This window comes from Tursiops truncatus, chromosome 2 (assembly GCF_011762595.2).
Source record: "Tursiops truncatus isolate mTurTru1 chromosome 2, mTurTru1.mat.Y, whole genome shotgun sequence".
Lineage (NCBI taxonomy): Eukaryota > Metazoa > Chordata > Mammalia > Artiodactyla > Delphinidae > Tursiops > Tursiops truncatus.
The window spans coordinates 163511491-163523658 of NC_047035.1; positions in this window are offsets into that span (position 1 = coordinate 163511491).

Sequence of the window (12168 nt, forward strand, 5' to 3'; positions counted from 1 at the left end):
AGTTGTGGGTCACGGGCTTAGTTGCTCCGCGGCATGTGGGATCTTCCCGGACCAGGGCTCGAACCCTGGTGATTCTTAACCAGTACGCCACCAGGGGAGCCCCTGGAATCTCTCCTCTCTCTGTTTCTCTCACGGCTCTGCCCCTACACTCACAAATCTGTCCTTTTTGTATTTTGTGGTAACTCTGTAGCTTGCTAAAGATCAAAGTCATGTATCAACTTGTCTATCTGAAACCCTACACACAACTCTAAGTCCTCTCTGGCAGTAAAAGTCTGGAAGCTGTTTTTGAATTCTGCTGGCTCAGCCTCACCCTGTACTTCCCAGGATGATGCAACACTAGAAAAGGGCCCAGAAAGCTGCTGGTCTGTCACCAGCCAGCTGAGTCTGGCTTCGAGGTGCCAGACTGGACCAAACAAGAACTCTGTTGAGTGATCTTCCCTCAACCCTGGAGCTGTGACAGGAATCACAAAATAACACTTTCCGCCTTTGTAGGGCTTTAGAGCTGACAGCATTCTTGCTAGTTGCTTACAACTCCTTATTATCTCCATTCACGGATGGAGAAACTGAAGCCCAGAGAGGTTAAGTGCTTAGGCCAAGGCCACGTGGAGAGAATAGGGATCTTGTGAGTCTGACCTTGGGCTCTTGCTACCACACCTGTCACTTTAAAATCAGCAGTAGACACTGTGAACTCTAATCAGTATTTCACCCTGGAATTCAAATTGCATCTCCGCTTTGCTTAGCAAACACATCTCTTAGTGGCAGAGAGACTAGTGGGTGCCTAACAAGAACCAGGGTGCCTGCAGTGCAGCCAACAGGGCCAAAGACGAGTGGGAGCCAGGCCTTTCCGCAGTACGTGGCCTTCCAGCTGGAGGATGTTCCCTGAGTAAGAGGAAATCCCTTTTCATAAAGACAGCGGCAGGACAGGGGATTTCCCCCTGGTGGTGATGGGTGACCCTGTTTCTCCTCTTCCCCCACCTCCACCCTTGCCTGACTCAGTGGACACTGGCCCGGGCAGCTGGCCTTGATTATCAGTGCATCAGGTCATGGACTGGGACTTTTTTTTCTCCTCAGAAGCTACAGTGTGTGACGTTTATTAGCACCAGACATTCAACAACCTCGGAACAATAATGCGTCCTGAGTTTTATATAGCATAGACACTGGGACACACCTGCCATTCCCGGTCCTGAATAACCAATCTCATCTACACCTCTCACCTGGCTAGGTCTTGAGACAGTGAGACTGGGATCTACAAGAAGTGAATGTAGTCTTCCTCTTTTTTGCTTGGATTTCATATTTGCTACTTAGAGTACCTCATGTTCTCAGCCCAGGGGCATGAAAAATATTGAATTGAGGTAGGAAGGTGTTTTGTTAGAAAGAAAATGGCATTTTTTGATGGATAGGGCTGGGGTTAATGAGCATTTGAAGATTTGTGTGAACTGTTTATAAATGTATGAAAATTACAGCTCAGCTGCTGTTCACCAAAGCAGTGAGTCTAATTACCTGGCAACTGTGCTAAGCACTTGACATGTACTGACTCATTTCACCTTCACGACCACCCTACAGGGTAGTGACTATGGCTGTATCCACTTTACAGGGGAGAAAACTGAGCCACAGAGCCATTCTGTAACAGTGCTGGTAAATAGCAGAGTCAGGATCTGACTAAATTTGGTTCACCTGTGAATTAATGCAAGCCATCAATCAAACAGGTTTAGCTGGTTTATCCAAAGCTGTGGTCACTAATGCCAAGTGGCTTCATTTGGAAAGTTAATTCTTCACTCTCTTAGCAAGAACACATTTCAAGTTTTCTTTCTCCTCCTTCCTCCCTGCCCCTTCCCCTTCCCCCCTTGGAGCTGAGATTCCTGTGGTTGAGCCTGGAAGAAGGTGGCAAGTTGTTAAAATGTAATGATTTGTTGCCATTCATTCCTCTTCTAACCTCTGCCCCAAATGGCTCCGAATGCAGCTGGGCTTAAGTGTTCAAAGAAAATACATGTTACAGCCATTCAACATCCACTGTGCCTTAGGTCAGTGGTAACAGTGTCTTTTACACAATTGCATGTATCAATATTTTGTCTACAAAGCATATTCTACCCCACCTCTCACTTTAGATGTTTCCTCTTGGCACTTGGGGCCTTATCTCGAAGTATGGAATGGAAGGCTGGCTCCCTGAAAGATCCCAGGCTAGGCCAGCCTGCCCCAGATAGAACCCAGTGACTCACTGTGCCCTCGGAAGGAGAAAAATGTAAACGTGCTGGCCTCACCATCAAAAGGAGGCAGTTTTACCCAGACACTTTCTTCCAGGGCTTTCCCTTCTTTACAACTTGTACTATCTGTTCACATTTCAACACATTTTCCCTAAATTGTTCTTACCCTCTCCCTGCAAATCGGAGTTTGGAAACCCTACCATCCATGGTGCAGAGATGCTTTTCTGCCTCTTCATCTGTCCTAACAATCCATTTTGCTCTTGGATGGCATTCAGCCAAGAGACTGAATGTCCAGGATGTCAGAGTCATTTCTCCAGAAAGGGATGTGGGTTTGTAAAAATTTCAGATGGCTTTGTTCTCTTTCCCTCTTTTTTCCCGTCTTTGGCAAGACAGAAAGTGGGATGGTCCACATGCAGGTTTCTTCCTATGAGTAAAAGAATCAAGTTAGTTAGGTTTCCATGTGCCTATACGCTTTGCTGCTGTGTCTGCTCTATTAGGACTACTTTTAGCTTTCTGACCTCCACCTGCCTTTTTTGCAGCGCTGGGACGAGGGTGAGGTGAATGAGGTATGTGCCTTGGGCACAAAATTTCAGGAGGTGCCGAAAAACTCAGTGATCGAGATGCATATTTCAATGCAATATTAAAATCAACATCAGCACAAAAAATACAAGATGAACAAACAATAAAAATTTTCAATAAAAGCAGTATGACTGACATTTCCTTTTGCCTCAAGCTTCAGTCCATCTTGTCACTGCACTGCTTTCTTATTTATCTTTCTCTTAAATCAGAGGAAATGAGAGAGGCAGCAGGGATAAAGCTAACTGAAATTGATGTAATAAACCAGAGAAACGAGACGTGGACAAAATGAAACCAAAAGTAAAATAATGCGTTGAAAACAAGAAAAAGAATGAGAGGGAATGCCTAGATTAATATACACACAGCTTTTTATCGATGCCAATTAAAGATTTTCAGAGAGAACTGTTTGACTCTCAAGCTATAACCTTGTTTCAGTGATTATTAAAAACCTTGCTGTGGTTCAAAACGTTTTAGACACGTGTGTATTTTCCCTAGTCCTAGAGTCATATTTTTTTAGTAATAATACTCTGTGTTTTTAGAGTGCTTCTTTATTTTTCAGAGCACTTTTTTGCATATTATTTCATTTATTCTTCTCACATCGAAAGAGTTAGATAGAGCATGTTATCCTTTCTCAGAAAAAATGAGTAGGTGGGATTGGGGAAGAAAAGGAAAAGTTGTATTCTCAGTACCAGGCATTGAGCTACATGCTTTATGTATGTTTTCTTATTTATTTCCCATTTCACCCTGAGGTATGGATATGATCAGCTCCTTTTTACAGATCAAGAGGCTGAAATCCAGGGGGATTGGTTAATTGACTAGTAATATTCTCAGAATATTTATTTGCTAAAAAGCATATGGTATCATATTCTCGTGCTTTTGGTTGTTAGTAAAACTTTTAAAAGGCTAATTACACCAAGAAGGTACTGTCTAATAGCTCCAAATAATGTATCGCTCCACAAGCTTTGTTATGCCTCTATATTTAGTCAGAGTAACTCTTAAGATTTTCTCTTTGCTTCTTCTGAATAGTCTGTATGTATCTATGCCAGAATGAGTCAACCTCTAAAGTGCTAGTTTGATAGAAATACAGAGACTCTCTTAAAGGGGAAATATTTTGAACTAAGTAGATGTAAATGATTGGTTAGGAAAGTGACTTAGTCTTTTCTCTTCTCCACAAAGTACATTTGGTTGATTTAATATGCTAAGTATATGCTAAAGTATGGAATCATTCTTGTGTGCCCTGATCTTGGTACACAATTTATTTTATAAATAGAAGTGTGATAACATTAAAATCATGTTTAATAACCACAATCCCCCTACCCTTATACAACTGTTTTATTTCTGAACACTGCATTCACATGAAGAATTTCAGTAAGAGTAAGCATATTATTTTAGAGTTTATTTAATATATTATTGTATAAATACCTCATGATGTCTACAGACTTCATACTAAGAAAATACACACTTTAAAGTATACATGATCTCACTTTAGGCTTACAGAAGCCCCAGAATACAGGTTTTATTCATCTTATTCCACAGACTTGGCATCTGAGGCGTTGAGTGTTGGCGGCAGACACAGTCAGGGCCTGAGCTAGGATTCAGTCGGCTCAGGGCACCCTCCCCGACAGGCGCTCAGTCACTCTGTGACAGCTGACGCTGCCACACCTCTACCTTTAGTCTTTTATTGATCAGTTTCAAGGGAAGAAAAATGAACATCTTTATGGCTCTTTGTAGGCCCAGTCATATCGCTCTCTGAAGGCGTTGCGAGAGTATATAATCCTTCTAGCAAAGAAGAAGGGGAACCAGCCTCAACTTAACCTTGATAACCTTGGATGTTGTTATTACTTTAAAAAGATGCTCCCCAGGCAGGTGTAAAAATCACATTGTGGGGTTGTTTTAACGTGTATTTCTTTGATTACAAATGAGGACAGGTATATATATATATTTTTTACTCTAGTTTACATATTTTTTTGAATTTTATTTATTTTTTTAGACAGCAGGTTCTTAATAGTCATCAATTTTATACACATCAGTGTATACATGTCAATACCAATCACCCAGTTCATCACACCACCATCCCCACTACCCTGTGGCTTTCCCCCCTTGGTGTCCATACATTTGTTCTCTACATCTGTGTCTCAACTTCTGCCCTGCAAACCGGTTCATCTGTACCATTTTTCTAGGTTCCACATACATGCGTTAATATACGATATTTGTTTTTCTCTTTCTGACTTACTTCACTCTGTATGACAGTCTCTAGATCCATCCACATCTCAATGAATGACTCAATTTCGTTCCTTTTTATGGCTGAGTAACAGTCCATTGTATATATGTAACACTTCTTCTTTATCCATTTGTCTGTCGATGGGCACTTAGGTTGCTTCCATGACCTGCCTATTGTAAATAGTGCTGCAATGAACATTGGGGTACATGTGTCTTTTTTTTTTTTTTTTTGCGGTACGCGGGCCTCTCACTGTTGGGGCCTCTCACTGCTGTGGCCTCTCCTGTTGTGGAGCACAGGCTCCGGATGCGCAGGCTCAGCGGCCATGGCTCACAGGCGCAGCCACTCCGCGACATGTGGGATCTTCCCAGACCGGGGCACGAACCCGTGTCCCCTGCATCGGCAGGCGGACTTTCAACCACTGCGCCACCAGGGAAGCCCACATGTGTCTTTTTGAATTATGGTTTTCTCTGGGTATATGCCCAGTAGTGGGATTTCTGGATCATATGGTAATTCTATTTTTAATTTTTTAAGGAACCTCCATACTGTTCTCCATAGTGGCTGTATCAATTTACATTCCCACCAATTCCGCAAGAGGGTTCCCTTTTCTCCACACCCTCTCCAGCATTTGTTGTTTGTAGATTTTCTGATGATGCCCATTCTAACTGGTGTGAGGTGATACCTCATTGTAGTTTTGATTTGCATTGCTCTAATAATTAGTGATGTTGAGCAGCTTTTCATGTGCTTCTTGGCCATCTGTATGTCTTCTTTGGAGAAATGTCTATTTAGGTCTTCTGCCCATTTTTGGATTGGGTTGTCTGTTTCTTTAATATTGAGCTGCACGAGCTGTTTATATATTTTGGAGATGAATCCTTTGTTCATTGATTCGTTTGCAAATATTTTCTCCCATTCTGAGGGTTGTCTTTTCATCATGTTTATGGTTCCCTTTGCTGTGCAAAAGCTTTTCATTAGGTCCCATTTGTTTATTTTTGTTTTTATTTCCATTACTCTAGGAGGTGGATCAAAAAAAATCTTGCTGTGATTTTTGTCAAAGAGTGTTCTTCCTATGTTTTCCTCTAAGAGTTTTATAGTGTCCAGTCTTACATGTAGGTCTTGAATCCATTTTGACTTTATTTTTGTGTATGGTGTTAGGGAGTGTTCTAATTTCATTCTTTTACATGTAGTTGTCCAGTTTTCCCAGCACCACTTATTGAAGAGACTGTCTTTTCTCCAGTGTATATCCTTGCCTCCTTTGTCATAGATTAGTTGACCATAGGTGCATGGGTTTATCTCCGGGCTTTCTGTCTTGTTCCATTGATCTATGTTTCTGTTTTTGTGCCAGTACCATATTGTCCTGATTACTGTAGCTTTGTAGTATAGTCTGAAGTCAGGGAGTCTGATTCCTCCAGCTCCATTTTTTTCCCTCAAGACTACTTTGGCTATTCGGGGTCTTTTGTGTTTCCATACAAATTTTAAGATTTTTGTTCTAGTTCCGTAAAAATTGCCATTGGTAATTTGATAGGGATTGCATTGAATCTGTAGATTGCTTTGGGTAGTATAGTCATTTTCACAATATTGATTCTTCCAATCCAAGAACATGGTATATCTCTCCATCTGTTGGTATCTTCTTTAACTTCTTTCATCAGTGTCTTATGGCCTTCTGCATACAGCTCTTTTGTCTCCCTAGGTAGGTCTATTCCTGGGTATTTTATTCTTTTTGTTGCAATGGTAAATGGGAGTGTTTTCTTAATTTCTCTTTCAGATTTTTCATCATTAGTGTATAGGAATGCAAGAGATTTCTGTGCATTAATTTTGTATCCTGCAACTTTACCAAATTCATTGATTAGCTCTAGTAGTTTTCTGGTGGCACTTTTAGGATTCTCTATGTATAGTATCATGTCATCTGCAAACAGTGACAGTTTTACTTCTTCTTTTCCAATTTGTATTCCTTTTATTTCTTTTTCTTCTGTGATTGCATGGCTAGGACTTCCAAAACTATGTTGAATAATAGTGGTGAGAGTGGACATCCTTGTCTCATTCCTGATCTTAGAGGAAATGCTTTCAGTTTTTCACCACTGAGAATGATGTTTGCTGTGGGTGTGTCGTATATGGCCTTTATTATGTTGAGGTAGGTTCCCTCTATGCCTACTTTCTGGAGAGAGTTTTTATCATAAATGGGTGTTGAATTTTGTCAAAAGCTTTTTCTGCATCTATTGAGATGATCATATGGTTTTTATTCTTCAATTTGTGAATATGGTGTATCACATTGATTGATTTGCGTATATTGAAGAATCCTTGCATCCTTGAGATAAATCCTACTTGATCATGGTGTATGATCCTTTTAATGTGTTGTTGGATTCTGTTTGCTAGTATTTTGTTGAGGATTTTTGCATCTATATTCATCAGTGATATTGGTCTGTAATTTTCTTTTTTTTGTAGTATCTTTGTCTGGTTTTGGTATCAGGGTGATGGTGGTCTCATAGAATGAGTTTGGGAGTGTTCCTTCCCCTGCAATTTTTTGGAGGAGTTTGAAAAGGATGGGTGTTAGCTCTTCCTAAATGTTTGATAGAATTCACCTGTGAAGCCATCTGGTCCTGGACTTTTGTTTGTTGGGAGATTTTTAATCACAGTTTCAATTTCATTCCTTGTGACTGGTCTGTTCATATTTTCTATTTCTTCCTGGTTCAGTCTTGGAAGGTTATACCTTTCTAAGAGGACAAGTATATTTTTGAAACATTTGCTAATTTGTTTTTCCTCTTATATGTAAATTGTGGTTAGTATACTTTGCCCATTTATTTACTGGGGTCAATTTTTCTAATGAATTTGAATGATCTTTTATATTTTATACAGAATGATCCTCATCTTTCAGAGCTGATTAAAACATTATCCCAGCCTGTGGTTGACTTTGTGGTATTTTTGTAGCTACATTTAGAAAGGATAGCTCCATGATTTAAATGATCCATTTGCAGCGCTGCCAGATGACTCAGTGGTGATTTTGTTACACAGTATTATTTATCAAAACTAACTGAAGTTGATCATTTGAAGTTAATTAGGGGTGAACTTCCTCAACTCTAACAGGTCAAGCTCAAGCTTGGGTGGAATACGGAACGTACTTCTGCCATTTTTTGTCCCTGAAACCAGAGGCCCTTACATAGAATCATGTAACAAGGAAGCATATATAGCCTCTGTGTTTTTCTTTAAAAATAATAACATATTTCTTTTAACAGAAACCTGCATAGCCATCTCTGATTTTTATGTTTTTAGCTGTAAAAACATTTTAAAGCAAAGAACAGAAACGATATTTCATTCAGGTCAACGTGAGTGGCCTGAAACCGTAGATGGCGTTAACTCAGGTTTAGTCTTCACCTCCCTCTCCCTGTACTTTCCCAAAATGGAAAAGAAAAATTTTCTGTAATCTTACTAGGTAGTCAGACAGCCTCTGGGGACTACACATGATTGTTCTCCCCTAATTATAAAGGCTTTCTGAGGTGGAAATACCATGTATATCAGAGTTATTTTTCCTAATTTAATATAATCTCTGCCTACATACCTTAAATATGTGCGTTTTAGCAAGCAACCTTTTCCCCCTGCCCCGCCCTCCCCACATTGAATCTTTTAAGACTCATTCACCGAGGTTTTTAATTTTTGTTTTCTTTCTTTTTTTTTTTTTTTTTTTACAGATCTGCTCATGGGTAGTTACCAGGGCCCAGGAGCACACCCATGGGGTGAAGAGAGATGGCCTGACCAGAAGGTGTTACTCTCCCCAGCCGAGTTCCCCCTCCCTCCACATCTCCACCACACACAAACCCCCTGTTTTGTGAAGGTTCACCCCTGGATTATTCTCAGTTCTCCACTAGCAGCTGGGCTGTAGCCATAAGTGCACCAGGGATGAATCACAATCCCTGTCTTTTTCCTTTTTAAGGTAGGAGAATCTGTGTCTGTGGCCATCTTGAAAGTTTTTCTTTATTTGTTTGTTTTTTCTGCAAATATGCAGGGAACAAATCTAAGCATAAAAAAGAAATCAGGGAAATAAAACATTTCTGGAGCAGCACCTGTGCTTGGTGGGGTTTCAGGCAGTCATTGGCCACCGTTAGCGTTTGCCCAGCCACTCTTCCTTTCCAGAAAAGTGGCTGGAAGCAGCGGCCTCTTATTTCTCTTGGAGACCATCAGCTTTTACCAAAGCTCTGCCCCCAGCAGTGGGTGATGTACTCTTAGAACATCTGAAGGGCTTGCTGAGGCAAAGTTAAAGAAATACAAGTTAGTTGGTACAGGTTATATTTTACTTCCAACGGATGCTACAAAATTGTTCAAAGCACAGTAGCTTCAGAAAACAGGATATCCTTGAACCATGAAGTTAATTTGACCCATGTGGCGTCCAGAATACCAAGGAATCGTACTGAGGCAGGTTTACTGCCAATGTTCATTTCCCAACTTCTCCCGCTGCCGCCCCGTATTCCGCTATGCTGCACTCTGTAATCTATTTATCCTTTGGCCTTCCTTTTGCAATTTTGATATCTTAACAGATACTTTTCTTCCTGAAATGTGTCAGTGGGCTGACTGTATACCTGGGGCTTGAAATGTCTCTTTAAAATTTGCAACGTTCGCCTATCAAAGCAGCTTACAAAGCCCTTCTTTGAGAAACAGGAGTCAGAAACTGTGGCCTCTGCTGGGTGGTGCATCTTCCTTTTAAAGAAAGACAATTTGGGCTTCCCTGGTGGCGGAGTGGTTGAGAGTCCGCCTGCCGATGCAGGGTACACGGGTTCGTGCGCATCCGGAGCCTGTGCTCCGCAACGGGAGAGGCCGCAGCAGTGAGAGGCCTGCGTACCGCAAAAAAAAAAAAAAAAAAAAAAAAAGCCAATTTATTTTAAACCAATGCATTGTTTATATTTTTAAAAACTCACCCGATCTTCTTACATGAAGGGAGGGGGAGCCATTTATTGTAAAGACCCAGAAAAACGCGATGGGAGGAAAAAGGCGTTTAACTCATAATTCTTCAGGTTTGAATTTGGCAGCCAAATACTTGTCATATCAAAATAGTTGCTACGTTCCCTTGACTGCACTGCAGCTTCTCATGCTTATGGGAGACCTCATCAGCAGTGCTTGGCAATTTGGGTAGAAGACCAGAACTATTGACTCATCTTCTCTGAGGTCAAGTAGATAAGAGCATTTTCTGTCACAGGTGTTCTTCAAAACAATTAAGATCAAGGGTCACTGGAATATAAAATGAATGCCACATTGATCTGTTAGAAGCTTTTAAATGGAATGGAGGAAGGGCCTTTGTTTCATGAGTTCAGTCGTTCATTCAGTAAACATTTAGCACATGCCTGTCGCGTGCCTCCAGTGAAAGAAACATCTTTCTGACACTCCACTCTTGCTGCACCAGAGGAATCAAACCACTGTGGCTGCCATTTCCTGAGCTCATACCAAGGACTCCCCACATACAATTGTATTGACTATTCTGTACAATCTGTCCAGGTGGGTGCTATGACCCTCATTTTACACACCAGGGGGCTGAGTCTCGCACAGCTTACCTCTCTCAAGCTGGTAACAGTGGAGCTGGGTTTGGCCCTACTTGGCCTAACTCCGAGTTTGAGCCTGGAATCACTTTAGGTCCCTGACAAGTTCTCCTTCAAAAGAATACTGAGAATGGAATAAAGATAAGATGGTTGAAACTGAGGAAATCAAGGAAAGTGTAAACTAAAGTCACTTGATGGCCTTTCCTGTCTGTTTGATTGTGGCTGTGGATTTATTTTTAGGTCATGTTATTTCACCCTGTTGCTGCCTGTTTATTTACTAAGTCATCACGCCTTAATTTAAAATTGTAGTACATGTATTGTCCTAGGTCTCTGGTCATTAGTCGCCACTGGTCTCTAACACCTTGCAGCTTCTCAGGGCTTAGGGAAACCTGACTCACCTCCTCCAAGGAGCCCTCCTGGATCACTCAGCCTTTTACCACATGCTCCTCCTGAACTATTTTCCCCTTCACGACCAGGGCGGGCCCTCTCTCCTCTACTGATTTTGTATTCTCTCTGGTGCCTTGTGCATGGTATGTTCCTAATAAATATTTGCTAATATTTGCTAATAAATATTTGCCGTAGGAACACCACTTAACTGCTTTTGAGCAATCACAGAGGTGAAAAGGGCTGAATAGATTCATGGTGTGTCAAGTTCTCTGAGAATAGTAAGGCCTTGGCAGGTGGAAAGGCTCTACCAAAAATCACCGTCAGTTTGTTGATCCCCCAAAGGGACTGGCCTGGTAGAAATGAAGTCCATGGTTCATAAAGACCAGATAAATGTCTTATATGGAAAATAAATTAGCAGATTCACTGTCAAATTCCAACTGGCCAGGAAGAACTGAAAGTCACAGTTTAACTTCCTTAAAAATCCTGTCTCCAGCAGCCCGATGACAGAACCTGTCAGAAAAGCCACGTGTCGCTTTGGAAACAGATTGCTATCTGATACACGGCCTTCTTTCCTGGGCCCATCCCTGAAGACTGGAAGAAGAGTGAAATCTCGCAAAACCATTTGTCATTTGACTGTACAAAAGTTTCCCTTTAATTTTGAGGGTATTTTGAAGCTAGGTAGATTTCCATCTATGAAGAGGAGTGTCTGTCATGGGAGTCTTTTATAGGAAGTAAAATATATTTGAAAATTAACTCCGATGACATCATTTCATGTAATTTGGGGTTTTGCTCATGGCAGACATGGTATGAGTCAGATAGTGCAGACAGAGCTCATTTCTTTGTCATAAAGACTTCCCAAATCTGGCCCTAACTGCTAAGCGTATCACTATTTAATCAACATAATGGGGAAGTAAGAATTGCCGCACTAAAAATATGTCAAAATATTCCAAGAGGCTGATAGAGCAGTGATGAGAGAAAGAAAACAGTATGCTGGTAGAATGAAATGCTGGGTGGAATAAATGAAACTTACTCACAACTCATCTGTTCAACAACAGGCATTTATTGGGCACCTCCTGTTTGCCAGTTGCTACGGTAGGTGCAAAGAAGCAATACGAAGTTGATCGACTGATGGATTTTTGGTGATGTTTTCTTTCTTTTCTTCTTTCTTGGCTGCGTTGGGTCTTCGTTGCTCCTCGCGGGCTTTCTCTAGTTGCGGCGAGCGGGAGCTACTCCTCCTTGATGTGTGTAGGCTTCTCATCGCGGTGGCTTC